Below are 27594 nucleotides of genomic sequence, written 5' to 3'. Positions count from 1 at the left end.
ATTAAATGCTTAAACAATTAAAGAAAATTAAGAAGAGTAAATCCTAGAGAAGTTCTGACGGAATGTCAAGAACAAAGGTTCTAATCAACCTATTTTGAACATGTGAGATCCATTTAAAGTGTTTGATGTAGACCATAGCTGATCCCCAGATCTGTTTGGTGTGTCAATTGGATCAAGTGGTGAGGGCTTTCTAGAGCACAAATCTCACAATGTCATCTGCTAAAAACTTCTATGGCTCCCTAGTGCCCCGGGACATGTTCCTCAGTGCTCAGCATGATGTTTGAGGCCCTAAATGATGTAGCTCATGTCAGCCTCCCCTTCCACCTTTCTCCTGACACATTCAGACCAGGGGTCCCAATCTCAGTGGTCTACAGGGACACGGCGGAGGGTCCTGGACCCAGAGAAAACAACAAGTGTATGCCCCAATTGAAAAACTGAACAATCTCACAGGCTCAGCCCCTTCTTCCAATGGGAATACAGACTCAGCATTGCGAGTGCTTCCAAGCTTTCCAATGAATCAGGAAATTCAGATTTTTTTTTTGTAGGATCTGCCATTTTTCAGTACTGGCTCAAAAATTTTTAAACATTACACAGGCCAGATATACCCCTTCTGTGGTCCATGGATCCCTACCCTGTGCTTTACTTAGAATCTATTTTTTTTAAGATTTTATTTATTTATTTGAGAGAGAGAGAGACAGCGAGAGAGGGAACACAAGCAGGGGGAGTGGGAGAAGAAGCAGGCTTTCCACTGAGCAGGGAGCCCGATGCGGGGTTTGATCCCAGGACCCTGGGATCATGACCTGAGCCGAAGGCAGATGCTTAACGACTGAGCCACCCAGGTGCCCCTAGAATCTACTTTTGTAATCAACTTAGCGATCCTCTACAGTACTGTGCTTGCTCACCTCCATAATTCCCTCCCTGATTCTCCTCTGCCTATATCACCCCTCCCATCTCCTTTTCCTGGATTCATTCCTGCTCAACCTTTAAGATTCAGTTTTGTAGTAGTTACTCCTGCAGAATTATCCATTTATTTATACTTGTCCATATTTTCACAATTTCTTACAATGAACATGAATAGCAGACACTGTCACTGCTCTCCCACTGCTAGGATCCCTCTGACGTTGTCATGCGCACCAGTCCCCATGTGCTATTACTCTCAACATCCTTAGGCTACTGAAACCCACTTTTTCTTTGTGCTTGGAGAGCCACAAGTTCCCGGGAATATATGTCCTACAAAAGTAGCCTTTATCCAACGAATGGAAGGTGCAGGGGTATAAAATACTCCACCTCCCTGGTCCCCTGATGAAGATAAATTCAAAGTGCACTATCTGCAGATCTCCTCTGTAGATTGAGCCAAAGTTCTCTTCTGCAGGATTTTGCTCGTTATCACATACTTGCTTCTGTTTTTCCTGGAAACACTTCCTCACACATCAGTTTAAAATGAGTCCTCGGGTGCCTGGGTGGCTCAGTTGGTTAAGCGACTGCCTTCGGCTCAGGTCATGATCCTGGAGTCCCTGGATCGAGTCCCGCATCAGGCTCCCTGCTCGGCAGGGAGTCTGCTTCTCCCTCTGACCCTCCCCCCTCTCATGTGCTCTCTCTCATTCTCTCTCTCTCAAATAAATAAATAAAATCTTTAAAAATAAAATAAAATGAGTCCTCATTCCAGGATCCACTTCTGGGATCTGCAAGAAACAGCTTCTGATATGGGTCCAATGATCTCTACTTCCCTGTGTTCACGACATTGTGCAATCTCCTCCCCAGAGTATGTCTTGCTTCTAAGTCTAAAGGTGAAAAGTATGGCTTCCGTGATTAGGTCAGAAACAATTATAACTTCTGTCTTGTTAGCACATTCTATTGTCTTCCCATCTTGCATGCTTTCATAATGCAAGCTGCTGTGTGGGAGAAACCCATGTGACAAGGAACTGGGGGGTGGCCTCTAGCCAATAGCCAGCCAAGAACTCAATGTTGCCAATAGTCACTGAGTTTGGAAATGGATACTTCCCCAATTGAGTCTTCAGATGAGACCAGAAATAGACCTTGGACCAACACTTGATTGCAATCTTCTGCAAAAGCATGAAGCAGGGGACCCAGCTAAGCCACAGCCAGACTACTGACCCACAAAAACTATGAGATAATAAACGTGCATTGTTTTAAGCCTCTGAGTTTTGGAGTGACTTGTTACATAGCCATAGATAACTAATACAGGATCTCAACTTAAGAAAGCAGGTAATACTCTTATAATTAGAAAATATTTTATCCCAGACATCTTCTCTAGAAAGCCATTTCTGAATCTCCAGGCCAGAGCCTTGTGTCCCCTCTGTCATGGTCCTTATCACCCTGAATTTAATCATTGATGTCCCTTGCCCCTCCCCATTTGTCTCCCCACCTCATCACCTTGAATATAGACCTTTGAGAGAGGAAGAGCCCAATATATATCTTTGTCTACCACCTAAGCACAGTATCTGGTATATAGTAGATGCTTAATGAATGTTTATTAAAGTAATTAATTTCATTGCTAATTATTTCCACCCTGAGGTATTGACCACATGTCTCCCTATACTCTGTCATTCTCCAGATGCCAAATGAAGTACGGTAGAGCAGGCTGTTGGTATTCGGCAACATCTCCACTCTATGCATCCCTGCATTACTATCTAAGCAGCTTCTCCTTTTCCATCACCAGGGTGCATATCAATTTCATATTGACACTTCCTCCCATCTGTTTGATTCATCTGTTGGACGGTCACTCACTGCCACTTCAGAGCAACAGGGAGTTCATTCTTCTTTTCATACCCCTCTGGGAAGCCAAGGGAAATTATCTCTGATTGATGTGATTTCTTCTTTTGGTCCTAATGACAAAATTAAAGAAAAATCCAGCCCAATTTTGCACCACACTTGGAAGAAATCTGTTCGGCTTTTGTCTGCCAACCACGACAAAAACTTGATTAACCAGGACTCAGCACACAGTGGTTTTGTTTTAGGGGCTTTTTTTCTGGTTAGCTGAGGGATAAAACTGAAAATGCCATTTATTTCCTCCCTTATTACTTGGAAAAAGAACCAATAGGTTAGCCCACATTGCTGCCCACTGTAAATAAATGAGATGAGCATCTTGCAGGCGAGAGGACTAAAGATGCTATTAGAAATTAGGTTGAATCGGCAGAGATCTTTGGAGTGTGGGGTTTTTATTTTAAAAAGTATTTGCTGGGCGCCTGGGTGGCTCAGATAGTTAAGCGTCTGCCTTCGGCTCAGGTCATGATCTCAGGGTTCTGGGATCGAGTCCCGCATCGGGCTCCCTGCTCCTTGGGAGCCTGCTTCTCCCTCTGCCTTTTTCTCTCGCTCTGTCTCTCATGAATAAAAAAAAAAAAAAAAAAATCTTTAAAAAGTATTTGCTAACACTCATATTCCTTGTCTTTGCCCCTTCTCCTCAAAGCAAAGGATAGAGTCTGTGTCTTGGTTATTTGAGGGTTCCAGATTCCTGAAGTCCAGCTCGTATAAGTTGTATACACTGTATTTTAGTTAATATGGTGGAGACTCGTTTACAGATCTCTAAATCCAAGCTGATTAATGTCTCATATTCAGCCTACTCAGTGGGGATTCGTGGTCTCTGAAGCATCTTGCATCCTCCCTCTGAGACACATGAAGTTCCTTCTCTGTTCCCTCCCATGGTCTAGGGCATGGTGAGGAAAGGAGACTTCTCTGTTACTGAACTAATAGATCCTTTTAGCTCTAGGAGAGGAAGAAGAAGCCAGAATGATAATTTGATATCCTGACCAAAATTCAACCTAAGGGAAATGGGGAATGAAGAGAGAAAATAGATGACTGAGCACTGACTCTGGGCCAGGCACCAGGGTGGAGAATGCAGGTTTTACTCCTGACCACAGCTTGTGAGGCCTTACTTGGTCTGGCCCCCTGACGACTTCTCTGCCCATGCTCCCACATCCCTTAACATGCAACAGCCATGCTGGCCCTCTCCATATTCTTCCTACCTCGGGACATTTGTGCTTGTTGTTCTCTCTCTAGCAATGCTCTTCTCCAGATATTTCCACAGTTCACTCTTTTTCATCCCTCACTGCTCAATTCGGTGTCCTGTTGGAGAGGTTCTCCCTAGCTAAGTTGCCCACTTTCCATGCCCAGTCATTCTCCACCATGTTCCTTTATTGTATTTTCTTCAGAGCCCACTACCACTTTTAATTAACTTAATTCTTGTCTGCCTCCCTGTGAGAATATAAACTTCATGGAAGCAAGAAAGTTTCATGCTTGACTCTCGTGAGACCCCCATGCCGAAGCATGCCTGCCATATCCTTTGCGGAGTGAAAGAACAAATAACTTCCTCTTGAATCCTCTCCCAAGATAAGTATTTTTATTATCCCCACCTACAGATGAGGAAGCTGAGGCTTGGAGCAGGGCAGTCAACTCCACACATTTACACAGCCAGGAGGTAACAGCCCTACTTTTTGACCACAGAACTACCTAACACCAAGAGCCTGAATTCTCCATCACTACTAGGTACTGTGTGGGAAGACAGGAGATTATGCTTTAATCAATTGTTTTCCAACTTCTGTTAATGAAAAATGTCTGAGCAGCTCTGACAAGGAAAGAAAAAGTCTTTTATCAGCCCACAATCATGAGTATGTCATACCTGGGACGTGTCTTCCAAATCAAACATTGTTAATTTGTCAAATAACTGGATGGAGTGGAAATTTCAAGAAACCATTGTGCCTATGCTTCTCCACTGCACACTTTTTCTTTGGGATCCTCTCAATAGGCAAATGAGGTCAAAGCAGAATAGGTGATGCACGCATCTGTCTGGGATGGCTGCAGCAGATGGACTTGACAGGCCCTGTATTTGACGCGGGCTGTCTGTGCCCACCCCAAACCTCACTCAAGTGACCACCCACCCAGCTTGGAAGGGGGTGATGCAAAATCATGGGAAATGGATGCTGCTGCCCCACTGGTAGTTATTTTTCTGGAACCTTCTTATTTTATTAACACCATTTGGGATAATATTCACCCAAGGGTCCCACCCTTTGCTTTACTTCTTGTCTCCAGCTCAAAGCTCAAAAGCCTCACAAGAAAGGACTGGATTTTACTTTCTGCATCTTGAAACTTGGGGCTTCCTAAAGATAGGGTCTGCATGCTGTGCCCCCATCTTCTAGTCATCTCTGAGCAGGACTGATTTTAGGGAACTGCTCCAACCCAGCTTTGGAGTCCCAAACAACATACCCAGCTCTGGATACTCCCTACCCAAGTTCCACGTACAGGAAAATAATCTGTTACCTCACTATACTGACTCTCCTGAAACTTCCCCACCTGAGTAAGGAAGCTTATCTTGGGGACACAACAGTGAGGAGCTGCTTACAGCTACAGAACCAAAGCGAGACATTCTAGTTCGAAGGCAGAACTTGCACTATCTTCTCATTCCCATTTTTTCTTACTTTAAGTCTTTTTTATTAAGAGGCTCATAATGTTCTCTATCTACATGACACTTTCCATCTTTAAAACATTAACTAATTAATTGACTGAAATGGTATCTTGGGAGCATTTATCATCTATCCCATTAGCCAGAGAGCCAGGCGACCGTCTACAAAAGCTGTTGAATACTCAGTGGAGGCTTTCTTTCCACTTCCCTTCCCAGGAATGTTTGTGTGTGTGTGTGTGTCTGTGTGTGTGTGTGTGTCTGTGTCTATGTCTGAATGTGTAATGGAAAAAAATTAAAAGAAAGGATTTTGCTTCTACCAACCACTATAAAAATCTACCTCTGGGAGACATGGAATTTCAATTGTGAAATAATCAGTCTTGGAAATTGTCCTGTCCTCCAGGAAAAGAAAAAATAAGTAGTTTATTTAACAGCGATTGCCCTTCAAAACAATTACTAATTATAATGTCTATAAAGAAAAATACCCTCGATACCATTACTCCTAATAAAGCCAAGCGAATCTATAGAAAGGAATTAGCTGGCATGTCTAGAATCTGACGGGAGAGCTCTTGGGGGTCGGTTAGAAAGGGGGGTATGCTCCAACAGGCTTATAAACCTGAATCCAAAGCTTTAGGAAGCTTACCCCCTGGGGCAAGCCCCTGTCAGCAAATTGGGAAGATTAACATATGCCTGGAGGAAATCAGGCCAGGACAATTAAGAGAGGAGAACCCAAGTTTCTTCCTGACCATCCTTGCAGCCTCTCCATCACGCTTCTCCCCTGCCCCCCTCACCTCCTCCTCAGGCAGCTGCCACAGAGTCTGGGATTCCATTTACAAGGCATGCCTTAGGGTTGAGCATCACCCTGCCCCCTCGGCTCACTGAAAGACACAGAAATGCCTGGGATGGGTTACATCATGGCCCTAAGGCCTTGGAATAAGTTCGCCTGTCAGATCCCATCTGTTTGAAACAAAATGTGGTGTGGGGGAAGGATATGGGAGGAGAGAAAGAGAGAAAAGGGGCCCACAGAAGAGAAAAGGAGCGGCAGGGAAGATGCACAAAAGGAAACAGCTGGTTTCAAGTCCCCCCCCCCTCCACCTGCTGTAAAAGCCAGGTCAAGTCACTCAAACCCTGATGCTCAGACCTCATGTCTTCATCTGTAAAATGGCAGTTGGGAGCAGGGTGTGGGAAACCCAGAATTTCACATGGTGATCAGCTGCACACAACAGAAACCCCTCCAGCTACTTTAAGCAGAAAGCAGAAAGCAGAAATTTATTACCAGGGGTAAGGTGACTTAGAAAACCAATGGAAGCACTCAAAGAGTTGGACCTTCTAAGAACAAACCCCTGCTCCCAAATCTCCCTATCTTACAATGATTGGGAAAACTACCACCGCTGCTACTAGAGGTCACCATGTCAGGAAGCGAATGGCTGCAGAAGCACCCTGCCTCCGCAGTGATCCACGCCAGCAAGGTGGACTGTATTATGCCTTTCTCCCCTCTAACTAAGTCTGCACACAAGACTCATGGCAGCGCATCCGATCTTGTGGAACCTGAATCCCAGCCAGGACTCTAGATGCAGGAGTCCAGGAAATGTGTTTTTTTAGCTCCCCAGCCTCTGCACGTACAGATGGCACAGTTGACAGAGGCTGGAATGGAAGTTGAAGGAGACCATCTACAGGGTTGTCAAGAGAATTTAATGAGATGGTATTTATAAAGTGCTTCACAAATGCCTGGCCATTAGTAGGTTGTTAATAAACATTAGTTTCCCTTTACTTTCCCCAAATCTTGCTACAGGTTGACCCTGCGAACCCTCCCAAAATAACAGAAGAAAAAAAAACGTACAGCAGAGAATGGATCTTCCTAACTCATGTATGAGTTACTTGGGCATTTTCAATTTAGCAACCTTATCAAACATCACAGTTATCCCCATTTAAGGCATTCTCCTACCTCCACAGAAAGCTGGGATCATTTTAAACAATAACTTAAGTTTTACACTTTGTAAACAACATTTTCAAAGGATTTTCCCTCTGGATAATTACATTTACTCTACCAATTTAACCGATACTGGGCACCTACCAGATGCCAGGCGGATAGGATTCCTCCCTTTCAAAGAGTTAACAGTCTAGGCAGAATAATTGTACAAAACATAAAATTACAAATTCTGATAAAAGCTAAGAGAAAAGAACAGGGTGCCATGAGCCAGAAAAAATAGGGTGAAACCAATACTGTTCAAGGAGCGAAGAAGGACCTCGCTTAGAAAATAATGTCTCAGCTTACCGGAAGGATAATAAAGGTCAACCAAGTCAAGAGTGGGAGAGATGAGCATTTCTGGCAGAGGAAACAGCAGGTGCAAAGGCTGTGTGTTTGAGAAACCAGAAGAATACCAACATGGCTTGAGCATTCTGAGTGAGGAGAGAATGACTAGTGTGGTGAGAATTACTGTGGCTGTAGACCCCAGACTATTATCTGGGGGTGACATTTCCCCCGAGGTTAGAATCCAGACATGCTAGGCAATTAGAATTTCACAAACACAGTATTGGAAGCAATGTTCATCTACCTTACTGCATCTTAGTCGTCTCCTCAGTAAAAGAGAAAAATACTAATCTTTCGTGGTTGTGCTAAACAGGCTAACAGGTATAAAGCTAATGGAGAAGCTGGGTACATTTTGAGCATCAGCAGCAGCAGCATCCTCAGTGTCTCACCACACTGTTGCAGAAAGGTCCATCAGTTCTGCCCCATCTGCATCCCTTCCCCATCGCATCCCCTCTCCATCCTACGCATGGTGGAGGCACCCACATGATACCTCTTACCTGGCCTCAGCTGACTGGCCTGGAGCAGACGCCGACCACCCCCTGTGCCTATCAGATTCTGACATTTATAAATTTGCAATGGAGACAGAGGCTGAATTGGTCAGAGCGTGAAACAGTAGAAGCTGGAACAGTAAGGTCATGAAGAGGAAGAGCCAAAGCCACAGGCAAGTGGAAAGCGATCAAGAGCAAAACGTGAGATCTTGATGGCAGACGCTGGTCTGCAGAGAGGAGGATGGAGCAGATGTGCAGAGACAAGCTCCAGAGAGCAAGACGGAGACAATTAACAACATTCCAGGTCCCATGAGGTCCAGCTGCCACACTGGATTCCCTGAGAACCTTCTGTGTCCTGACAATAAAACCTGCTATTCACTTTACTTTCTTTGAATGAGTTTCTGTTCCTTGAAATTAAATAATCCCTGCCTGAGAGGCTCACCAAGGTGGAGAGCTGAGGCCACCCTTCCTAAAATCAGAGCTGAAATGCAACCCCACCTCGCAAACCATGACCATGGACGCCGACACCATCTCAAGGCTTTGTACAGGCTGTTGCCTCTGCACAGAAAGCTCTTCCACCTACTTTCTGCAAAACGAGCTATCACCCACCTTCCAGACTATCCTCTTTGAGTAACACTTCCACAGACTCCCACTCTAAGGTGGACCTTGCTGGGGTTTCTACAGTTCTTGAAACCTTCACTTTGCAGCATGCACATTTTTGGTCACTTGTCCAATGGCTGCCACGCCAGCGATGTTCCACCCCACACGTTCCTGCCCTATTTCCTGCTGTATCTCCAGGACTTGACATGGTGCTGGGCACATAGTAGCTGCTAAATAAACATTTGATTCTTAAATAATCAGTAGTATGAAAGGACCAAATTGACTTTTGAGCTATTACTCCTTCCTTTAAGGAAAAAAAAAGTTTTATTTTAACCTACTGGGTGCTTTACCCTGTGCAAGGTGTTGGAAACACAACGGCACATTAGACGGAATCCCTGTGTTTAGGACTTCACCATCTAGGGGAACAGATGGGTATATATACACAGATGTATTATGATGTAACATTAGTATTAAAAGAGATAGAAAGATGATCATAGGAGTATTAAAAATAACTTTGGATGATGGAGGAAGAAAGGGATGGAAGAGAGGGATCCGAGTGTCCCCCATGCCACCGTTCCTCTGAATTTCCTCAGAGAATAAATGGAATAGACATCATTGTTTGGCTGCTCATCATCTATTCTCCCCCTTTCCAGAAATAGCACCCCACTTTTTCTTTTGGAGAAACACCTGCCACCCTCTTTGTTCAAGTGGTTTAGATGGGACCAATACAACAACCACAACCCCCCCCCCCCCGCCCCCTGCAGCATCAGAGGCAGGTGTATGTCCCAGGTCTGGCCAGTTAACCTACTCTAATCCCACAGTGCGTGGTTCAGGAATGTTGGGACAAAGGCTAGCCAAATGAGAGTCAATCTCAGGATTCTTGCGGGGAGACCAATGAAAAAGACAAGCTCTTTTTTCACTGGACTGAGTCACTGAATCCTATCTTGGGACTAAGAGGGGAAAACCTTCCCAAGAATGGAAGCTTACAGGCAAAGTAGCAGGCCAGCAAGAAAAAGATGCTTCCAATGACACTGCTTGCACACCTGGGTCCAGCTAGCTCTACCCTGGATTGTTAAGTTATGGGTCAATAAATTCTACTTTTTTTTTTCCTAAACCAGAATTTCTCAACCTCAATACTATTGACTTTTTTTTTGCCTGGGATGGTTAGCAGCAGCCCTGGCTTCTACCCACTAGAGGTCAATCAGTAGCCATCCTCAGCCACAGCCATGACAACCAAAAAGGTCTCCACTCGTTGCCAAATACACCCTGAGGGGCGAAATCTCTTCCACTTGAAGACTACTGGTTTAAACCAGCTTGAATCAGGTTTCTGTTGCTTGTAACCAAAAAGAACCAAGACTGCAGAGCAACCCCTCCAATTCCCTACCTAATTTCCAGGAATAATTTTCACTCCTACATTTCTTTACTTTCCAGGGTACCTGAAAACATCTCTCTATGTCCTTTGCTCTCCAAAGCCAGTCAGTCTATTTCACATTTTTAAATATTGGCGTAAATGAAAGTAAGTCAATCAGATCAAGACAACTTAGATCTCCATTCCAGCGGTACTTTTGTAAGTGGCAGATTTGAGGACATCGATTACACCCTTTACTCCCCTTTAAAAATTTAAACATCTTCCCTCATTTACTTTCTTTATTTTAGAATTTTCAACAGTCAATTTTCTGTTCTCCACAGACCTTGCCTTCGATGGGAAACTAATCAATAAGAAATTATATTTTTGCCAGGCTATTTTAAAGTAATGTAACCAACATATATTTCTTTCTCATTCGTGGCTTTATTGATTGTGAAATAAAAACAGAAAGCCGATAGAGACTCCAGCCCTCATCCCTGAGACTCCCACTTCATTATGCTCCACCACCAAGAGCTTCATCCAGTGGAGCTCTTTCTCCCGATGTCCTTACTCTGTGTGAGGCTTGCCTCTGATCACCAGCCTCACACCGTAAACTGAAGCTTAGCTAGAAATGAGTTTGTCCTTTGGAATGAGGGGTGGCAGGGTGGTAATTAAGACAAAACTCAGGCAGACGGGTTGCACCCACTAATTCTTTCCAAAAATATTTTTTTAGAAGTTATTACTCTTATCATGACAGTGCTAACCCACCTTCTGGCTCCTAAATTAGAATATCCCTTGCAAGAAAATGTCACATTGCGCTGAATAATAAAATCAGAATGAAAGTGAATTTTCAAGATGAATGCTGCTACCATCATTTCAACTGTCTTTTTTTTTTTTTTTAAAGATTTTTATTTATTTATTCATGAGAGACAGAGAGAGAGAGAGAGGCAGAGGGAGAAGCAGGCTCCCAAGGAGCAGAGAGCCCGATGCAGGACTCGATCCCAGGACCCTGGGATCATGACCTGAGCAACCATCTGAGCCACCCAGACGCCCTCAACTGTCTTTTAAAGTACCAGTCAGGATTGCGCGCGGGGGTAGCTCAGTCAGTTAAGCATCTGTCTTCAGCTCAGGTCATGATCTCTGGGTCCTGGGATCGAGCCTGCTTCTCCCGCTCCCTCTGCTCCTCCATGCCCCGCTCATTGTCTCTCTCTCTCTCTCTCTCTCTCTCAAATAAATAAATAAAATCTTCAAAAAATAAAAAATAAAATAAAATACCAGCCAGGAGAGCTTTTAAGATATAAGCATAGAGTTAGACATGGATCCATTTCACAGATGCACTTGTATCTGAAGACAAATAAGATACCGATGAAGGAGGGAAAGACAATGGACAGCGAGTACCTCTGACCAAGTGCACATTGTAGGTGCCTGGTGGACCTGACCCAGTTCCTCAGGATGGGGGGAGCAGGAGGGATTCTGCCACTGAGACCATCAATAATATTGTAAAGTTACACACGGATCCTTTATTAAAAGGAGAAATCCATCCATTTGGGACAGTTGCTTGAGAGTACATCAAGTTATTAAATAAAGGCACATACACAGGTCAGCAGGACATCGGGAGCACGCTGACCGAACACCACAGAGGATATAGGTTCCCAGGACTCGTGTCAAGTTTGACCAAAGGAAGCAGGCAGTAAACGAGGCCTGCCTGGATGTCTGGATGTCAGAGAACTCCACTCCTAGTTGCTCTGCCTATGTACCACCTTACATGTTAATGATATTACAGCAAAAACAGGTACATGCAAATGAAGAGAGAAGTAACAGGATGAGACAACATGATCTAGCTAATTCCATTTTGAGGGTAAATACGGGATAGTGGTTGGGAGGGATTTGTGCATTTATTGTTTCAACACAGTGACTGAACTCCTGCTCTGAGCCCCAGCCCTGCCCTATGCTCTTGGGATACAAACCAAAGATCACCGCACTTGTGGGGCATACGTTCTGGCAGGCAAAGGGTGAAATCTCGAGGGAGGTCAAGGGCTGTGGTTAAAAGGGACTAAAATAAGTCTGAACACTTCCTAGGTCCTCTAAGCCCGTAATAACTCCCACAGACTTTGGAAGAGGGGAGTGTGAATAAAATGTTTCCCGCACCCATGCGTTCTCCTCTACCTTACCTGCCATGGAAGCGAACTCCCACCTCCAGGACAGGGAGATGGAAAAGCAGCTTTTCCTGGTGTGGCAGCAGCGGTCAGCATAAGCTGTGTCCAATTTTGGCAGTTCTCTGCTTAGATAACTCACCCATCCCTAGCTGCCGTCAGTGAAGTCGGAACCTCCATGAAGCAGTTAGGATCAATTCATAGGAGAGCCATCCAAACAGTAAGAACTAGCCCATGCTGAGTCTGCTCTCTCCACCCCTTTATGAGGTATGTATGCATGCCCCCACCTCACAAATGAAGAAACTGAAGCTCAGAGAGAAGTGACTTGCATAACGTCTGAGTGACTCCAAAGTCTATGTCCTTTCTTCACTGCTATGCTGCCCATTTCACCCAATACAACCTAACTCACTAGCATGTGAGAAATAATAAATCAATAAGCTGAGTCTTTAACTCTGTACCTCTCCCCAGGTAGGGCACTGTGGGGGCATGGAATTAAGGTGCAGTCTTCGCTCTCCTGGGACTAACAGTCTAGTTGAAGAGACAAGGGGAGACACGGGAACAAACACCCAACCAATTTTTAACAAACAATATGGACATTCCACCACGCCTGCCTTATCTTGTGCAAATACTTGTGGCTCCCGGAACATGCAGGGCCTTTGCACAAATCTGCAGTGCCCTACACCCACTCCTCTCTCCCCCTCCCCAAATCCTCTCCATCCCCCAGGAGTCAGCTCCTCTAGGAAGCTCCACTAAACCCCCATGCTGCTCAGTTGCCTCTCTTCTATGTATCCTGAGACCCCTAGTGCTTACCTCCACCAGGGAACATAATATCTCTAACAAAGAGCGTATCAGTGAGAACTTCAGAAGTCAGGGAGGAAACAAAAGCCTGAGATGGGGAGGTAGAAAAAGATAAAGGGCAGGAGGCACATGTATTATGGTCCAAGGGGGGACCATCTATGACAGGAAACTGATGGCCAGGTAAGGGACAGGAGGGAGCTGGGAACGAGGTAAGACATGGAAGTCAGTATATTCAAAACCCAATTAATCCCAATGTTCTACTTTCACCTCTTTTCTCTAAGTGCTTCCACCCCAGGAATTATATCTGATCATCACAGCTATGAGGTAGGCAGGAGATACTGTCCTTATCTGATGGAAGAAGAAACCGAGACCTTCAGAGAGGTTAGGTGAGCTGCCCAAGGTCACACAGCATAAAGACCCTCAGGCAGCAGAGCCATGTGGTTAAGATCACACAGTCTGGGGTCAGACAAAAAACAGCTCTCCATTTCCTGGCCCTGTGACCTTGAGCAGGAGACTTACTTTCTCTAAGCCTCCATTTCCACAGTTATAAAAGGGGACTAAAACTCTCTATTTCACAGAGTGGTTGGAACCATCAAATGATTCTATGAGACCTCAGTCAGCCCTTGACGTCTGCCACGACAAGCCTTTATTTTACCCGTTACCACTTCCACTTTTGTTTAGCCTGAGTCCTCTGCAAAACCATTTACGTGAAACCCTGGTCCCAGCTGTTCTCCAGGAACCTTGGGGCTTCCTCTCGAAACGTGGTGGCCAAGATGATTTTGGACCCCAAATTCCTGAGCTCTTGTCTGACTGCACATCCTCTTCCTTAAAAAGCCACTGGCTTCTCATTTCCTTCCTGAGCTGCCAGGAAACAAATACCAGGGGACTGTTCTACGGAACGGTTTGGCAAATAATTAGTTTGCCTTCCACAGAGGCCAGAGTTCACTGCGGAGATATTTAAAACTCTACTGACGGCTTAAAATAAATATCACAATGGAGATGTCAAAATAGCAGTGTGTTCTAACACATGACATTTGTGGGGGGAGGAGAGAGGGAAAGATGTAAATGGATTTACCAAAATAATCTCAAGGTAAGACCTTTGAGGTTTTGCTACCATAGAAATGTCATATTGTTTCAAGTTTCTTTTTTGCGTGAAGTTGATTTTCCTCCTTTGAGGGCAGTGAAAGGTGTGTCATGAAAAAGAATCAAAAACTTTTCCCCAAAAAAAAGAAAGCATAATTATATTTTCTTAGATCAACTGTAATAATTTTCAGATGTTTTTCTATGAGCTGAACACAATTCCCAAATACAAATACAGCAGTCCCCCCTTACCTGTGGGAATTACGTTCCAAGACCCCCCTCCGCCGCCGTGAATGCTTAAGAGTAGTACCAAACCCTATACGTACTATGTTTTTTCCTATACAGACACCACTGATAAAGTTTAATTCATAAATAAGGCACAGTAAGAGATTAACAATCATAACTAATAATAAAATAGAATGATTATAACAATATACTGTAATAAAACTTAGGTGAATGTGGTCTCTCTCTGTTTCAAAATATCGGATTGTCCTGTACTCATCCTTCTTCTCGTGACGATGTGAGATGATAAGATGCCCGTGTGAGGACATGAAGTGAGGTGCGTGACGCAGGTGCTGTGACCTAGTGTTAGGCTACTACTGACCTTCTGCCCACATATCAGGAGGAGGATCATCTGCTTCCGGATGGCAGTTGCCCACAAGGCACCAAACCACAGAAAGCAAAACAGCAGATCAGGATTGGGTGGGCCCGACTGTAAATCATTTCTCCAAATGGAAGATGTACTGAGTACCCAAGGGATGCCAAGTTCTGGGCTGGGTCTTTTAAGTATTTCTTTCATTTTAATCCTCACAGATGTTCAGTGAGGCAGGCATGATTTTGGAGGTTCTTGAAACCTCTGGTAACTGCTGGGGAACAGGAGCAAATAAAGTATACCAGGATTAAACATGAGTCCATCTTTATCCTGACTCAATGCTCTTTCCAGCACATCTCCAGAGCCTTCTACTCCATCCAGACCTATGAGGGCTAAACATCCAACATTATCAGGCAAGGCAACAAATACAATCTTAATAACTGTGCAGTTTGTGGCTAGTATAAATAAATAAAGGGTAAATCTCAAAGCGAAGCAGCTCTAATAAATACCCATAAACTCACAAATATGTCCTCTTCCCCTAGCCTACCTGGCATAACCTTCTTCCTTATCTCCTACCACTTCCCACTTGGCCCTTTAGGTTCTATTAAACACCAAATCTCATAGACTGCCCAGAGCTATTCATGTCTCACATCACTGGGCCTTTGCAAATGCTGTTCCTTTTTTCTAAATGCTCTTCCTCCACAATCTACTTGGTGAACTCCTGTTCACCCATCAAAACCCTGCTGAAATATAACCTTTTGGAAAAAGTCTTCCTCATCCCTCTCCCACTCCTACACCCAGTGGAATTCATGAGATGCTCCTCCATCCTCCCCCTCTCTCTATCATTCACCTGCTCACATCTTTGTGATTATCACAGTGTTTGGGGTTTTGTTCTCTTGGTTGGATGTTTGGCTGGCTTGGCTAACAAATCTGTTCCTCTCACCAAAGTGACTTTCCTGCAGGTGGGAGTTATGCCTTAATCTACCTCTGTGTCTCCATACCCAGCTCAGTGTCTGAGTCAAAACAAGCATCTAATTGAATTGAATGCCAATTGGAAATGAAAACAAATATCACAGAGAACTAGGAAAAAGAGGACCAAGTGCTAATGTTGTGAATGTCTATTACAGGGCAATCAACCAGACCATGTTTTCCTAATACAGATTACAAAGCTGGCACAGAGGCAAGACGGCGCAGCAGTGGGGACTCATACTCTCTGGACATCTGCTGGGTGTCTCATCTGATCAATCCCCGCCTTGCCTAGCTGATGATTTCATCTTTCACAAGTCGGAGTACGCGGCAGGGGAAATGGTTACTTGGCACTAAATCCTGGCAACAAGGAAACACGGGTTGATAGGAAAGGGGTGGAATCCTTGGGAGAAAACAAACAGGCACGGAATCTTGGAGTTAATGACAGTGCAGGTAAAGAAGAAAGAAAACAAGCATTCATTAAACACCTACTGTATGCCACCACTTTGTATGTGTTACTGCAATTAATTCCACGAACACCTCAGAAGGTGGGTCTACATCTCTCCCATCTGCCAAAAAGCAGAAAATGCACAAAGGTAAAGTCACTTGCCCAAGGTCATCCTGTGCATATCTGTCTGCCCGCAAGCCTCCAGCTCTAACCTCACACAATGTTGCTGAGCAAAAAAAGCAGGGTGTTGCCTGACCTGACAACCTGGATCTGAAGAGAAAGTGGCATCCCTCCGTATGGGCCAGGGGATGTGACAGTGACAACACTCACATCCCACAATCACAGAACCATGACACAGTAACAGTCCTTTCTTGGAGCCTAGGCAGCTTTCTAAGATAGGTGGCCACCGTCCTTTGGTGGTGGCTCAGCACTCATGGAGCTCATGGGACCTCCATCTCAACAGACGCTTCAGGGTGTGCCTCCATCAGGGAAAAGGCCCCGGGGGCGTCCCACTCTGCTAATGACATGCCTCCGCCCAGAAGCAGCACGCATCACTTCCATGCACAAGACCCAACCCAACCTCATGCTACCGGCAGAGAAGCCCAAATCTCTGCCCGGGAGAAAGGACCACAAAGAGTGGCACATCTAAAGTCCCTACCACAGCAGCTTCCATAAAAGTGAGAAAGAAAGCTTCCAGGGACAGCAATGACCACCTGACAAATCCTGCCTCAACATACTGGCCAAGGAGAGAGAAAATGCGAAAACAAAAAATTCACAACCAGACAGCAAAGCTCAAGTAAAGAGAAAGGGGATGCTCTGCGCGGAAGAATTTGGTAGAGATTCACAACCAAGAATCACCAAGCATGTGGGGAAGTTTGGTGCTATGAACAATGTCGCCCGGCCACAACTCAAGAAGGAAGTGTTTTGCAAAGTGAATGGGAGTGTCTTAGTCAGCGGTCGCTCTCTCAAAAACGCCATAGACTGCCAGGCTTGAACTCCAGTTCTGAGGTTGGAAGTCCATGATCAGGGTGTCCCCATGCTCACGTTCCTGTGAAAACTCTTCCTGGTTGACAGACAGCCACTTCCTCATGGAGAGAGGACACTCAGTCTCTTTCTCTCGTTATAAGAGCACTAATCCCATCATGGAGGCCCCACCCTCATGACCCCATCTAAACCCAATCACTTCCCAAAGGCCCCACCTCTTCATACCATCCCACTGCAGGTTGGGTCTCCAAAATATGATTTGGGGGAGACACAAACATGCAGTCCATGATGACAGGGAGGACCAAAGAGCTGCATCTGCCCGTTCCTTTTTTACCATTCGCAGAGAGAAGGAAGACGAAGTATGACAGGAATACACAAGATCTCCCTGAATGCTCTTATTTGAAAAGCTATGAGCAAAATCTGGAAAGTTGGATGCAGACAAGCATTGCCTTGAAAATAGACACAGGCTAATATGATGGAAAATGCACACTGAGCCTTTGCCACTGAGCTGGGGGGACTTACAAAGTTAACGAACCTCTCCAAGCCTTCATTTCTTGTATGGGCAATAGGAACAACATACAGTCTGCCTCAAAGGGTTGTTATGAGGATTGAGAAGATTCTACAGTAATGTGCTGGTCCCAGGGCCTAGCAAAATGTCACAGCAAGGAAAAGAGTAATAAAAACAGGAAGGATGATGATGACAAGAAGCCCTTTGGTGGGATGAACATCAACTTGGTCATCCCAAGAAACTTCAATCTTGGCTCTCTGACCTCATTTCTCACCATCCCGTTCTTGCCTGAATTTTGCTCCATTCCAGCTACACTGGACTTTTTGCCCTTCTTTGAATGTGCCAGGCAGGCCTGTGCCTTGGTGCCTAGGCACTTTGGGGTTCCCTCTTCACGGAATGCTCTTCTCAGGATCTGAGCAAGTGTCTTGCTCAAGTGTTATTTACTCATCGAAACCCCCCATAACTGCCTACTTGAAACAAAAACTGCACTCTCTATCCTCTTTCCTTTCTGTTTCACATGGCCCTTATCATCTAGTATACAAAATAACGTACTGATTTATTTTGTTTATGGTGTGTTTGCCCAGACTTAGATGAACTCCCAGCCTAGAAGAACAGCAGGCAAACAGTATGCACTTAGCATCATGTGTTGTTTCGGCTGCTGCTGTTATTACAGTGACTTCGTATTTCTTTTCTCTGATCGGCTGCTTACTAATTTTAGATTTTAGGGACAGGGAATTCCTTATTTCTAAATTCTGGACATCCTACACCTTCTATACCTTTTATGCCGACATTCCAAGACTCCATGAGAAAACATCTTGAAGAGCTCATTGTCAAAGTGCAACCCGCTCTTTCCACACTGTCCTACCAAGGCCTGTCCCTACTTCAACCTTACATCACATCCTACTTCTTGAGCTTTGGGGCTGCCCAGACATCTACCCATGGAAGGTGGCCACATCCAAAACTGTCTGAGCCTCACAGAATCACTGGCATACGTTCCAGCTAGTGTCGTGCCTCTTCAACCACGGGCCCATGTGTGGCCGTGAACATCAGCCTGGCTTTACACACCTTGTACTCTGTGCTTTCTCAGGGGGAAAGGGTGTTCTTCACTTAAGCTGGAATACAGTTCGTGTGGTTCTGCACAAGTAATATGGAAGTACACATATGGAGTTCTCTCAAGTGCCCTTGTACTCGGTGAGAAGCAATGGTTTGCAAGTCGTTACGACATCCAAATTCCTGACGATTTCTGACTGCTTTTGCAACGTGGTGACAAAACATGGAGGTCATTTTAATATCAGATTTTATTTCGATGAAAATATCAAAATTTCCAGAGGTAATGGAGTAAGTATCCAGCTACAAATTATCTGGGAGGTACACCTTCCATTCCCTTCAAGAAAAAGGGCTCACAAACACTGGGCACTTTCAAAGTACCAGGCCCCATGATGAGCACCTAAAAAAATGCTATCCCATTTCCTGTCCACTGTGAGGGAATGGCCAGGTAAGCTCCACTGGCTACATTTCTCAGATCTAACAATGAAGGTCCAGAGAGGTGAAGGTCATTGCACAAGTGCATGCATTTAGTCAGAAGTGGGACTAGAAGCCAGAGCTAAGTGTGTGTGACTATAAAGACTGTTTTTTCTACTACAAAGGATGGGAAATGGGAAAAACAGCCTGCTCAAAAAATAAATGCATGGGAGTACTGGTAGACCTTCTCCTGTGTGATCCCTGAAGGAGCTGCTCTGAAACCACCAAAGCCAGGACAAGGGGCTACGTTGAGTCCAGGTAGGCCCTCATCTCATGTAGGAATTAACAGCTGTCCCTAGTCAACGTAGTTCATTGAAGGCATTTAATCGAATCCATTTATCCATTATTAATTGGTCTCCACAGGCCAACAAAAGAAAGAATCTGTTCATCCACTTGACCTAGGGACTAGCTCATCCTTGATCTCAGCGCTCTCAATGGATCATCCAGAAGAAGAGAAATCCTCCAGGCCATGGCTGAGAAACAGCATCTCTCCCCCAGAGCTGGCAGCTTTGTGAAAGCCATCAACTTAATATCGTAAGAGATGAGGTAAGGCAAATGGAGGGTACAGTACTGGAAAAACCCAAAAATAGACAGGGAGAGCATAGCAGCTTCTATTTCCCACATTGCTCCAAAACAGTAGCATTCTCTCAACATGAATGTCTTAAGAACCAAAGCACCTTTTCCTCAGCCTTGATTTTTAAATGGCTGGAAATATAGGGAGACAAGAGTGCTGAAGAATCTTGGCTGAGAGTCAAGTCTTGGCTGGGGGGGCGGGGGTCTCAATCCCAAGCCCATTGCATACCAGCTTCAGGACTTGAGCAATTACTTAATGTCTCCAAGCTTCAGCTTCTTTATCTCTAGAAGAGGAATAAACCTAGCATCTCCCTGTCATCAGATCGTGAGTGCTAAATGAAGAAATACAGGAAAGCTCTGGACACAGGGCCCAGCACACAGAGAGTACTCAATAAATATTGGCTATTACTTTCAAGAAAGAAAAAGGTTAGCTAGTCTATAAATTTTATAGGCCAACATCAGTACTGGAAACAACTCTTTGCCATACCCGAATCTTCTTTGCTTGATCGATACGCTTATGATTTCTAAATGTAAAGCTTCTCTTAATTCACGGTGTGGGGGTCTGTGGGGTAGTTAATGTTCCCCAGGACACTTCTTCCCTCTGCACCCTGCTTGGGTCATGTTCCTCCTGGACAATCTCTTCAACATTATGGTCTTAGCCATCTACACATTCCCTCAAATATTTATTATCTATTAGCCGCCAATCACTGTGCTCTGCATATGAAGTTAAGGCACCATATATCCTGCTCATCTCCACCTGGATACCCCAGATACCTGAAAACCAAAGTGTCCAAAACTTGACTTTCCATCTTTCTCTTAAAACATGGCTTCTCTTCTTGCCTTCTTTCTTGGTCAGTGGCTCCACCAACCACCCAAACTGGGAACATTCTAGACTTTCTTTCATTCCCACATCCAATTGATTCCCAATTTTTATGGGTTCCAGGTCTGAATGGCTCTCCCAGCCTATTATTCTCCATTCCCAGCTGATTCTGACTCATACTTGGCACTCACAGCATCTTCTCTCGAACACTACAGCAGCCTCCGTGTGGTCTCATTGCCTCCAGTCTCACCCAGCAAAGCCCCACATGCGGCCCAGAGTCATCCTCTGAAACATGATTATGAATCTGCCAATATCCCATTTAAAAACGTTCAAGGATTCAGGAAACCTCCAAAATAAAATCTCTGCTCCTCAGCCAGGAAGGCCCACCCTGATCTAGCCCTGCCTACCTACTCAGCCCCATCTGTGGCCATTTCTCAACAAACCCCTTCCCATGACATGCCACTGCCTACCTGCAAGTCCCCCAAAAGTCTCTTCCTACATCCATGTCTTTGAATATGCAGTTCTCTGTGTTCACAATTCCCTCCCAGTCCTTGGCTTCTCAGCTCACCCTCATCATCATCTTTCATGAGTTCAAATCCCCCTACAGGCCTTTGCTGATTACCACTCCCCAGGCTGTGTAAGGTCTCCTTCCTATGTTCCTTCTATAATAAGCATGACCCAGTATTGTAACTTGCTCTTTTTTCTTCTTTCGCTAAACCCCCAAAACCAAACGGTCATCTCTTTAGGATAGAGATTCTATCTTTCTTATTTCCAGTGTCACTCGTTTTTAAGGATAAAAAATGTTTAAAAGTTTTTGCAACTGAGCAAACCAGAAATCTCTGAAAGCAAATGTTTTATGCATATCAGGGGAATAATCATACTGATAATAACAATGCCAACTATTTTTAAGTGTTTAATATGACTAAACACTTTATAAGCATAGCTCATTTAATCCTTGTAACCACTCCATGAGAAGGTACTGTTTTTGTTCTCTTTTTGGATGAGGCAAATGAGGCACAGAGAGATCACATATGCGCACGTGCACACACACACACACACACACACGTTTTAGAGTCAGAATAATATAGTTCCTAATGTGGTCATTTACCTTCTAAGTGACCTCGAGGCAGTTCACCTGGTCTCCATTTGTTTCTTCATCTCTGGGATGCAGAAAGATTTACTGTGATAATTAAAATTTATAAAATTACTGGCACACAGTAGATACTCCATGTGACTGCCTCTTTCCCCAGACAGTGACCTCTGACAACTTGTCCAAACTCTCATTCAGGAACATTATTGAATTCTTAAATTGGAAAAGTAAACTTCTGGTTGGCTAGTTAAGCTCTGGTTCATCCAACGGACCACTCTGACTCTCTCCCCATCCTTGCTCCCCTATTTGCCCCATAGCCTCCCACCGACACGAGCTTCATGAATAAAGTTAGGACTCAGGGTGAGTGAGCTGGGATGGGGTGAGAGTGAACTTAACACAGTTTACTTGATAAATACAAAAAGCCAAAAGCTTACCAGTTTGCTTCGGAGGTTGTGAAGCAAATGTGAAAGTGTTGGATGTGTATTTTGGTCAGCCACACCCAAAAGGCCATTTCCAATGCCACAGATCCAGAGGTGGAAGCCCAGAGATCTGACATAGGTGGGGATTTGCCATGAGCAAATTTAAACAACGAGCTGTTTGTCTGGAGATGCTGAAGCCGTCCTCCCATCAGCTCCAATCCTCTCCCCTCCTGCTCAGCCCCTCCCCAGCTCCTCACAGAGGAATACATTGACATTTCGAAATGTATTGATTACAGGAGCAGACTAGGTCTGGGCAGGGGAAGGGGGAGAAATTGATTGATTTTATTATTTGTGGGAGGAAAAAAGAAGAACAAACAACGGTGCTTTTGTTTGGAGGACAAAACCAAAATTATCGGTTGAATGGGGCTGAATTAAGCACTTAAAGTTCAATCTTTCCAGAGTGCTGACAATGCAGGTGGAGATCAATACAGAAACAATTTGCACCGTGGGGAACCTGGGCTCTGGTTATTAACAACTAATTATACCAAGTTTTCTGCAGGATTGGGTTAGTTCTCTTACAAGTTGTGATACAGCGGAACTTGCAGGCAATGTCCAGGACAGGGATCTGGTTCCCAGAGCAGCAAGTCCACAGCTCAGGGCCAGGGAACTCATGGACGCTTCTGCTCTGTGGAGCCCACTCCATAGTTTGACAGTCACAGATAAGGGTATAGGAAGCCTGCCATATTTTTAACAGAATTTTAAAATATGATTACCAATGGCAAGGCTGATCTTTAACCAGGAGCATCAGTATAGCCATACCAGTGGTTAAAATACTGAAATCCTTTCATACTTGTTAGTCAACAGCCACTCTTGGGACTGCCCAGACCCCTGCTCCACCCTGATCTAAGAACTAAAAGGTTAACACCTGACACGGTAAGGGTTGGTTCTCCAGTATGCACCCCAACATCCATTCTCATGAGTCAGTGTCCATACCCTATGGGTGGTTGAACATTTTGATTATGACCCTAACCACAGACAATGGCTTTTTATGATCAGCTAGTTACTGATGTAGGAAAGATGTTGGGGTTTGGAGTCGACCACCAAGAAAGAATTTTTGAGACTTCTGTGGTGCAAACAGTGGTTTTCTTAAAGCACAGGGACAGGGCCCGTGGCCAGAAAGGGCTGCACCAGGGTCATGAGGAGTGGCCGATTAGTTACTTTCAAACTGGGAGAGGGTTAGGGACAGAACAAACCTCCAAGGTATTTTGGAAACGAGGTTCCCAGGACCTTGAGGGGGCTAGCTGTTGTTAGGAAAAGGTCATTTATTACTGTTTAGTAAAAACTCAGTCATGAGACCCTTCAGATGTATATCCGTGGATCACATGCTTGGGGATGATGGCCAACATATATCTTGGGGTGTAGAGATAAAGGAAGTTTCCGAAGGAATTTTTATATGTTAAAGTAGACTCACAGGATCCTGGTTGGGGGCGGTCAGGCTAAGACTGCCTTTTGCCCTTAGCAAAGTATTAACATCAAGGCAGCACGTTTCTAGAGGAAGGTAACTCTATTTCAAGCACTTGTCAATGGGCTGTAAGTAGTAAGGAAATTTAATTTTTTTCTTCTGCTTTTGTTTCCCACATCAGTTATCAGCAGCCAGTCTACAAACCCAGATGCCTTCTAAAGTCATACACATACTATATCTACGCACACACATATACATATATTTACTTACATAGAGCTCCATGTGTAGTTATATAGAATTACGTATGTATTATATGTAGTTTTATATATATATAAAGTTTTATATATACAAAAAGATAGATCAATAGCTTAATAAACCTGGTACATCTGGGAGATAGCTCCATGTTAGCATACATAAATTTACCTCATCTTTTTAACAGCTACATGGAACTCGACTGTAATTTAGCAACTCCCTTCCTGATGGATATTTTGGCGGCTTCACTTTTTCACTATTACTAACAATGCCGTAATGAACATCTTGAACATATGTCCTTCCCACATATACCTAAACACTCCTGTAGAACAGATCCCAAGAAGTGGAAATGCTGGATTAATGGACATGTAGGTTTCTGATGTTGACAGGTCCTGACAAACTCGTCCTACTTTCTTTTACACACAAATGACAACACAGGTGCCCCATTCACGCAGACGGTTTGCAGAGATTAACCCCTCTCAAGGTGGTCCCTGGTCAACCTGAAGAGGGTCCACGATGTGTCCGTCTGCATTTAACATTAGAGTCCACCAAGCTCTTTCACGCCTGCTCTGGCACACATTTGCCCACAAAGAGGCTGAGGGAAGCTTCACTGCTGTTGCAAACCAACAGATTATTCCAGATGCCCCCAAAGCTTCCAATCTGTTGAACTGCCTGAGAAGAGCGAATAGCAAGATTCCCTGCGGAGCCTGGGAGAATGCACGCTCACCCGCCCTGTGTCATCAATTGTTCCCCAGGCCCTGAAGCTGCTTTGCTTGTCTCCAGAGCCACTGAAAGTCCCCCTGACAGTTGTGACAACTCCTGGCCACCACACCTTGCCTGGGATACCCCAAGCCTCTCTTGAAAAACAGCTGTCAGTTTCTGTCCCTCTAATCAGAGGACCTCAGACACAGCACAGAGGGCTAGATGGAAAACATGCCAGTCTGTCCCTTCTGTTTCCCTCCTTCCCATAATAAAAGCTCCGGGGCCCTGGAGGGGACGGAGGAGAGGGAGGTATTGCTCACAGTAAAAGCATCTAGACCCTCAGTTCAGTCAGCCAAATGCCCCACTATACAAGCATTTTTATTCATTCCACAAAGGACTTGAGGCAGCTTCTGGAGAAGGTACACAACACAATAAAATTGGAAAATGTAATTAAAAGACAAAGCCAGGGGAAATATATATGGGATAAGAAATGAAGACCAAAAGGAAATGCATCTGGGTTCTGCACCATTTTTAGATATTTCAACTCCAACGGGACTCCAAGCTCCCTGGTTGCCAAAGCAAAGAAAAAAAAAGGGGGGGGGGAGTGGGAGTAAATTAGACTTATAATATCCAGACCCACAATGTACATGAATAGAGTTCCCACATTTCGCCCATTTAGGCTTTAAGGATAATCAGGAAGAAAAAGCAGAAAGTAAAGATGACACGACCCTCAGTTTCTCAGTACAGTTATGTCTCCTTTGAACATGGGTCCCAGGAGCTGAAAGCCCAGCCAATCCACCTCCCCAACCCACCAGGCAAAACCCTTCTGAGCTGACTTGATGCACTGTGCCCCATTTTAGCTCCCCCTGCAATGTCTACTCCACACAGGCCGCCCCTCACCTTGCCCTCCCCCCGCTCAGGGTGCTGCCCAAACCAGACAAAACCCTGAGCACCTAAGACGACCCCCCCCACAAGACTCCCAGAGATCTGCTTAGTCGGCCAGTGAACACAGCCCGTCTCTCCAGCCACCTGGATAACCAGGTGTTTCTGATTTCTCCCTTCTAATCCTCCTCCTACACACACACACACACACACACACACACGAGGATATGGTAGGAGACCATTCCAGTTTGTCTACATCAGAAACCACAAAGAATATTTTCACCAACCCCCTTCTTTTATTTCGTTGGGAACTGTTAAACATTAAGAAACATCATACAAAAATCCCGATTTCTCAATTTTAAAAAATCAGGCCAAAAAAAATTTTTAAGTAGGCAATATAGTATCTCCCCATAGGGCGGGTTAAGTACCAGTTGCCCCCTTAAACACAGAAAGGCACCTCCAGGCTGCCAGAATCCTCACCACTCCCTATGCTTTACCCGTCACCCACTTCACTCACCATGTTTGCAAATCCCAGTCTGGGCAACTAATGCTTAGGCTTTAAAAAAAAAAAAAAAAAAGGGAAAAGGCAAATGGAGTGAGCAAAATTACACTGAAAGACTGGAGTTCAGACCCATGACTTACCATCCATCTTCTACATCCACAAAACGAGGGGTCAGACTCCAAAAGAGAAACTCTTCCCACCTCTGACAAAATTCTTTCTTCTGACTGGCAGAGGCCTTGCTTTCCAGGGTGGGGGAATTTGTTGACATCTATAAACCATAGCAACTCTGATGAAAGGGTCAAGAAGGGGGCTCTCTATGATGGGGCCATTTCACTTCATTTTTTGCTGGAAAGGTCTCACCCTACCAGGGCCCTCACCAGCCCCTCCCCCAGGTTGTGCCAGCACGTGAGGCTGACGTAGCTACAAAGATGAACTGCAGGCTCAGAGGCAGTAGATTCCTTTTGCAGGCAGAAACAAAAACAAAACAGAGGAATTTTTTTTTTTTAAGTCTCTTCCTTCCCTTACAATAAATTGTTGCATAAAACCTGTAGCCTGTTCACCAGAGGTGGGCTGGAGTCCCAGGTGTGTTCTGGAAGCCAAGCCTTGAGCGCCATCTAGGCGCAGAGGGTGGTACTGCAGGTGCCAAACGAGCTTCACCTGCCAGTTCTTGCGGACCCTTCCCCTCCTGCGATCCCATCTCCCATTGCCTGAAGGTATCAGGAGAAGCGATGTGCTACACTGGGGGGCCAGGGGCTTTGCAGTCAGACCCTGTCAATTCACTAACTGTGGAGTCTTGTTTCCTTATCTGCAAAATGGGAATAATCATGCCCATTTTACTGAGTGATTGGAGGATTAAGTAGGAAAAACTACATACCCTGGCATAAAACAGAGAATCAATAAACTTCCATTCCCTTCCCCCACTGCCCTAGAAATTTCTTCAGCCCACAACCAAGTAACTCTGGAAGGGCTGGTTTTGCTCATCTGTAAACCAAGGATGCGGGACCTCCAGGGTTGTTGGAAGCAGAGGGAACATAACTGGGTATACACAACTCCTGGCACACAGTGAGTGCTCAACTGCTAAGAATGGGAAGGAAGGAAACTTTAAATCAGGACTTGATCAGTTACAGGCACTGAGGTTATATGAATACATGAGATGGTTATAAAGGCAAATAAGACAGTCTTATAGTGAGAGAGTCAAATATAAGTAATAATACAAGGTAATAAATTAGATGTGTGAACAAAGTACATGTCAATACAGCCTTCCAGGCGGTATCCATTACTAAACTTAATTTCCATAGGCACCCAGCAACAAAGGAGTCTCACCCCAAATTCTGAGGCAGGAGAGACTCAAAGAAAGTAAGGGGACGCACCCTGAACTTACACTGTTTATGTCCCAACCTCTCCTCTGTTCATATTCCAGATCTGACCCATCCTCACTTTCTTCCCCAAAATGGCTTCCCCATTTCTGCCACTGAACTAGAACAAATTCAAAATCTGACTCTTCCTTCCCATCTCTCACCTCTCCTCTGCCCCCAGTACTTCATCGGCCTGAAGTCCAGTCTCTTCCAATTTTCCATGTGTCTCCCCAGTTAGACTCCTCCACTCCACCCATGCAGGAGCCTTCTACCTGGCTCTCTGCTCTCTTCCCTCCAGTCCCTCCTGTGGGGACCTCCAGGGGGTCTCAC

At 44.9% G+C, this 27594-nt stretch overlaps 1 long non-coding RNA gene across 1 annotated transcript in view; it reads right to left on the bottom strand.

The window, feature by feature from the left end:
* Positions 1 to 26285, bottom strand: part of LOC135364537 (uncharacterized) — a 279267-nt gene extending 252982 nt beyond the window's left edge. Inside the window, exon 1 of the long non-coding RNA XR_010411860.1 lies at positions 26050 to 26285. This is a non-coding gene — a long non-coding RNA (uncharacterized LOC135364537). The remainder of the gene's footprint in view (positions 1 to 26049) is intronic.
* Positions 26286 to 27594: the final 1309 nt, after the last annotated feature.

Source organism: Mirounga angustirostris, unplaced genomic scaffold, assembly GCF_029215605.1.
Source record: "Mirounga angustirostris isolate CCGP_5_RB_7025 unplaced genomic scaffold, mMirAng1.0.hap1 SCAF_5, whole genome shotgun sequence".
Classification (NCBI taxonomy): Eukaryota; Metazoa; Chordata; class Mammalia; order Carnivora; family Phocidae; genus Mirounga; species Mirounga angustirostris.
The sequence above is the reverse complement of the archived record's forward strand: the minus strand, read 5'-3'. Positions and strand labels throughout refer to the sequence as shown.